This window comes from Tupaia chinensis, unplaced genomic scaffold (assembly GCF_000334495.1).
Source record: "Tupaia chinensis unplaced genomic scaffold, TupChi_1.0 Scaffold000044_1, whole genome shotgun sequence".
NCBI lineage: Eukaryota > Metazoa > Chordata > Mammalia > Scandentia > Tupaiidae > Tupaia > Tupaia belangeri.
In genome coordinates this window covers 915,993-921,830 of record NW_006159500.1, presented here as the reverse complement: position 1 = coordinate 921,830, position 5,838 = coordinate 915,993, and the positions used below count along the sequence as shown (strand labels likewise).

At 39.0% G+C, this 5,838-nt stretch overlaps 1 protein-coding gene across 1 annotated transcript in view; it reads right to left on the bottom strand.

The window, feature by feature from the left end:
* The window catches only part of MAGI2 (membrane associated guanylate kinase, WW and PDZ domain containing 2), a 701,446-nt gene that overhangs the window by 183,946 nt on the left and 511,662 nt on the right, over positions 1-5,838 (bottom strand). The window lies entirely within an intron of this gene.

Genomic DNA, 5,838 nt, shown 5'->3' with positions numbered 1-5,838 from the left:
CGGGCAAGGGCATTGGGCGTCTAACAAAAACTTTAAAAAAAAAAAAAAAAAAAAAGAAAGAAAGAAAGAAAAAAAGAAGTAGGACTGTTTCATTTCCATCTTGTAATCTGAGTATGTATTTAAAAGATATTTATGGAACAGAGGAATAACAACAAAAAATAATCATAATTAATGATTCATTTTGGGTCTCTAGACATGGTCTTCTATTTAGAACTCTGGAAGTTGTCTCATATGGCAAAAATAACTACCAAAAATTCCAAAAATGTTCTGTTTATAAACTGTAATTCTACCCTAAACAAAAAAGTCAGAGATTAAAAATAGAGACTCCAAGAGATGTTTTGTTACACCAATATGTAAGGAGGGAGCTGCCTTTCTTCATAAATCCAGATAAAAACGACCTGACAGAAATGTATTCATGTCTTATTTATAATTACAGAATAGATGAGATGCAGGCTGCTACTTACTATTATTTGATAAATCTGACTTATCTTTAAGATCTAATTAATCAGGTTTCAATGGAAGGAAGAAAAAAGTTGGTGCTTTTCATCTGTAAGGAATACACTGAGGTCATAAAAGAACAAAATGCCAATGTCAAAACCTTTCCCTCTTTCAACCAGAATTTAAAACTTCTGCCTATAAAATGTCCCCTCCTGCTGGAGAACATCCAACAAATACAAGCTGCTATCGTCTCGGTGAAGCACATGTCCTTTATCGGTCCTTGTGCAAGTTGGAAATAAAGTGATTAGAGATAGTCAGGAAGAAGAAAAACACACAATTATTATGCTGCTACATTAAATTGAAAATCTCCTCGAGTTATTGGACCAAATCAGTAACTAAATGTCATAGGCAGTGACAAGAGAGATCTCATTTTCTGGCTGTCATATTTTAGGGGGTTGAGAGCTGTGGTTGTCAGTAAATTGGCAACCAAGAAAAATGATCTGTCTTTGCAGTAAATGACTGGGAGGGGCAAGGCAACAGGTTCTAGAGAGAGAGAAAGAAAATCATTGACTAAGTCAATGCGAGCAATCCCCAGTAAGTGAGAGAGTCAAATCCATTCATTGAATACTTATTGCTTTTGGACTCCTTTGAATGTCTAGAAGAAAGTACTTTATCTTAAAAAATAAACATATTTAAAATCAGGAACTTAAGAAGGTTTCTATGTTTTGCCTGGGCTTGTTCTGAGTCCCTGGCATTTGACAATTTATAGTATGATTGTCTTTGAGCAACTGACTGCACATCATCTTTGTACTCATGTGGCTCTGGTCACAATAGGATTCGCTCCTTTCCAGAAACCTGTTCTGGAGTTAGGCAGCCAGAATGTTGTTTTAGTAAAATATCATAAACTGGCCAAATATCATGTACACTTATATTTTTAAATTCACTAATTTCCAGGATTTGTGATTCATTCTTCTGGCTCATGCACAGAAGGAGCACACAAGCTTCAGTCACTTAGTATCTACTTAAGTCAAATAATTCATTTTTAGGCTGAGCTTCCATTGTGTCCGCATCAGTAATACTGGAAATCATCCCTGTGCTAACTGGGCAAAGGTCTCCCTTGAGGAGGTCAGGTATGGTTGACAATGGCTGCCAAGTGAGATGACTTGGACCAAGACAGTAGGGGCTGCTCCTGGTTTGCACAGTGCTGGCATGTATTTTGTTTCATAATTGTTAAAACAGATTATAATTGCCAATGTTTATAAATAAGGTATGTTTACAGAAATAGAGATTCTAGACTCTTTTGAAATGTGTGGCGATAATCAGCTGAAGCTCACTGATAGCTGCTCTCCCGACTGGGTGTGCAGTTTGCAGGTCTCCATAGTCCTGACCGCTCCCTAGTGTCTCTTGCAAATACTTGATTTCCTCCTTTTCTCATTTCTCATTTGCTCATTTACCCAAAGAGTGAAGAGTCCTTAGGGACAAAAGGACTTGTTCAACTGGAGCCTTCTTTTCCCTTTTAGGCCACATATCAGACACCAGGATTCTGGATTTTGTAATCATAAAGACCTTACTTGCTGTCTGGACCTCATCTCAGGCTTGTCCCTCTGAAAGCTGACAGCACTACAGATGGGCATATCTTTCTTGAAGCATGGTTGAAGCTATGAGGTATGTGTTTAGACAGAGCTTGGACATGTCGGCTAGGGTGTCCAACAAACATGTGCACCAGGTACCTCATGGGCAGCCCACAGGCTGTGGCCCTGCAAATGTTAGGGGCTGGCCGACCTACAGGTATCTGAGTGTGTGCACTTACGGTTTATACTCATCAAGGCAGACGAATTATTTAAATGGATGACATGCTTGTAGAAAAAGAATAAGTAGAACCAGAACACATGGTTAACTGTGTAGCTTGAGTCCTGAAACTGGTAGGTATGTGTGTGTTTGTCCAAAATCCCAAAAGGAAGGAGAAATGGAAGAGAAAGGATTGTGGCATGACCATCCCCCATGGGGGATGCTTTCTCACCTTCCCTTTCTCTCCAGTGAGTGTACACGCCCTTTGGAAAAAAGTGAAACTTTTCACACACATACCAGGAAGTTCTTTCTTGGCATTAGGCCAAGAATTAGGCTTTCCCTTAGCTGTAAGACTAACTCTAATGTGTTTTGATTAAGTCATGAAACTTTCTTTCACATCAATTTTAGATTTACAGTTTAGGAAATGCCTCAGAGACATCCCCCTCTCAGATGAATGGTACACATTCATAATAATGTGTTGTTAGGTTGAATGTCTCAGAGCTGAGCTACTGAGCTATGAATATTTATACTTTTACTATCATAATTAAAAGTCACTCTTCTAATGTCCTTGGCAAAAAAACAACAACTAAATACTAGAGTTTGTGAAATGGATAAGACATCTCTCAAAACTAAATCAAAGTATAAGATCTGTGCAATAATTTTTGGTAAATAAATCTGGGGATGCTACTACATAGTTTCTTCCTTACTCACTAATTTCTTACTTCTAAGGATCTAGTTTCCCATTGCCTAATTGGAAATTTTGTCTTTCTATTTTTTTTTTTTAATTGCCGGAGGGTGCTATGCTTGGCAGAGAGAGAGATGGGGGAGGGAAGCACCCTAAAGTAAAATATGGTAATGCCACAAATCACATCTCTTCTATTTTTTCATCTTATCCAGATTTTGAGTGTGCACACACATGTGCCTAGCATGTTTTTCAAGCTGCCGGGGCTGGGAGTCTAACTGCAGTCAGCCATGTGAGATCCATCTCCTTTAACCAGTAGGCTATGGGGCTAGGCTGCCTTTCTATTTTTAGTGGGTACTTTAAAATGTTTTTTACTTTATAATTTAACAGTTTGGGAAGGTTTTTGTGCACAGTAATTTTGCCCCATGTACTAACCTGTCTGTAACTCTCATAATGAACATGTTCTTTCTCTTACGCATCAGTTAGGAAGCCAGTCTGTCTTCTGGAGTGGGGCAGGGTATTCAAGTGAATCAAGGATAAAGGCAAGGATAAGGATAAAGGCAAGGATAAAGCTAAAGGGTGTAACCCCTATGACCTCCAGGTATTTTCCATAATACTGCTTCTTTGTGCAAGAAGGTGCCCCCTTTCCTACCCCTTTCTCTCTCCAAGTTGATTACTCACTTTCAGCTGAGAACCATTTCATCCCAAGCCAGGCTTGCACTTCTCACTGCCTTTGCTTAGGAAAGCATAGGAATAATAACAATGATAACAACAGTCCTTGAAAAGGCAGCTCTACTGTCATATCCCCGTTTGTAGTTGTCCCTTCTCACTTTGGAGAAATAGTAGCTCTGAAGAAAGGCCTTCTTCCCATGCCTTTTAAATCTTTTCCATTCTGTTTCCAGACATTTATTTTGCTATCAAAGTATCCTTTGCAGAACTTTATCATTTTCAATACTCATGAAGCTTTCAAGGAAGAGTGGGCTGAATTAACTTGGAAATTCTTCTGGTGTGAACGAGCAGTCTGTAGCAGAACATTTTCAAAAATTAAATGCACTTGAAATGCACTCGAAAGCCTAACTGAGTAAAGTTGGTAAGAACTGCGGCAAAGAGCTTCTTTCCGGAAGTCACATGCTCTACAAATTGCAAGGATACATTTGTGCAGCATTTGGCATACACTCCAACAGCTTCTCCTGATTAGAACAAAATTTAATTTGCAGTAATCAGCTGGTGGCAAGGGGAGCATGAAATTATGTTGGTGCATTGGTTTTGCACTTTGCAGTATATTTCCTTGTAAATCAGGTATCTTTTTAATTTATCTTTAGGTTACAGAACATATAGCACAGTAAACTTTTTATTAAAAACCACTCTTCAGGGAGGGAGACAGTTAAATGTTAACCAAGCAGGCAATGTCTTCCTCCTGGCATCTTGCCCAAGGATAAGGCATAATTCAAGATGTTTTACTCCTTTGGGTCAAGTGGTATGCCATGAATTTCTGAAGATGAATGGCACCTCTTAGCAAAACCTCCACGCAATACAAGATATATAGCTGTCTCCATTGGTGAGGGTTGACAATTCTTCTGACTTGCCCTTTTAAATGATTGCCCTTGCTCAAAGTCTGGTTTCTAAGGGACTCAAAAAGAAAAGGATTTCTAATCCAATTAACAAACCTTATCCTCTCTAATCATCCAAGCCTGTGATTAGTGTTGTTCCCCCTTTTTTGTATTCAAATATTGTAGTAGGGCATATAGAAGACTCCTTATGTTAAGGGGTGACATTTGCTCGAGGTTTACTCAGTGTCTGTGAATTCACTAGGGTGGGGTGGTGGTCAAATGGGATGGTGAAGGGGGTCTTTCAGTGGCATAAGAAATAAACACCGGCCCTGGTTAGAAGACTCCATTTCTGCATTGTCACTGACTCTTGGTAGGCTACTGGGCAGGTGACCAAGCCTCTGAGTCTCAGTTTCTTCACCTGTACCAAGAGGGAGTTCGTGTCATTCACTTTCTTCCTAATTCTAGTATTGATGATTCTACACGAAGGGTGGTCAAGGGACTGAGCAGAGAGGTCCAGAAGTGGTGGGGACAGAAGGCGACAGCAGAATATCAATGGAACTATTGTTCCTGTGAATCACAAAACAAGTCATGGGTGGTTCTGAGAAAAGAGCTATAATCTTGGTGATACTGAATGTTCAGATGATAAAACATAGCATGGTGCCTATAACAGATACATTCCTTGAAAATATAAATCACTTTTGAGGGGTGGAGATGATGAAGAGAGTAAATTGAGTCATATTATAAATATAAGGGCCGATTTTTAAAAGTATGGCTATGGTGGATTCTTTTATGAAGCTGAGAGAATTGTTGTAAAGGGAATAATTACTTCTAATTTATCTGTTTCATAAGTTTGGAGCAATGTGACTTGTGCTTTTTCCAAGTGAGGGGCAGCTGTATTTTTCTCTATCAGGGTAACAGTGTTATTGTTACCTGTGATCAAACTCTGCAATGAAAGCTGTGTTCCATCCTGGCTGCCTCATTATCATAAAACCATTGTAAATCCAATGAAGAATATTTTCAATAAGGCATATTTTCTATTACTAAATGTTGTTCTTTTTTTTCTTAAAAAAAAAAAAAAAGAAATTTTTGCTATAGGGCACGTGTGCTTGCCAGAGAGAGAGAGAGAGGAAGAGAGAGAGAGACAGAAAGTGAGAATCATCCCCCCCTCCCCCCTGGGAAGGATGGCCATGCTTCAATCCCTTCTCCTCTATTATCCTATTGAGATTTTGAGCACACATACACATGCACCCCACATAGTTTTAAGCTCAAACCACAGTCAACTGCATGGGAATCCAGCAGTGTAACTATTACACCATCTGCTGGTTCCACAACATTGCCTTTTTTTTTTTTTTTTAAGAATTATTTTATTTGGGCCCAGAA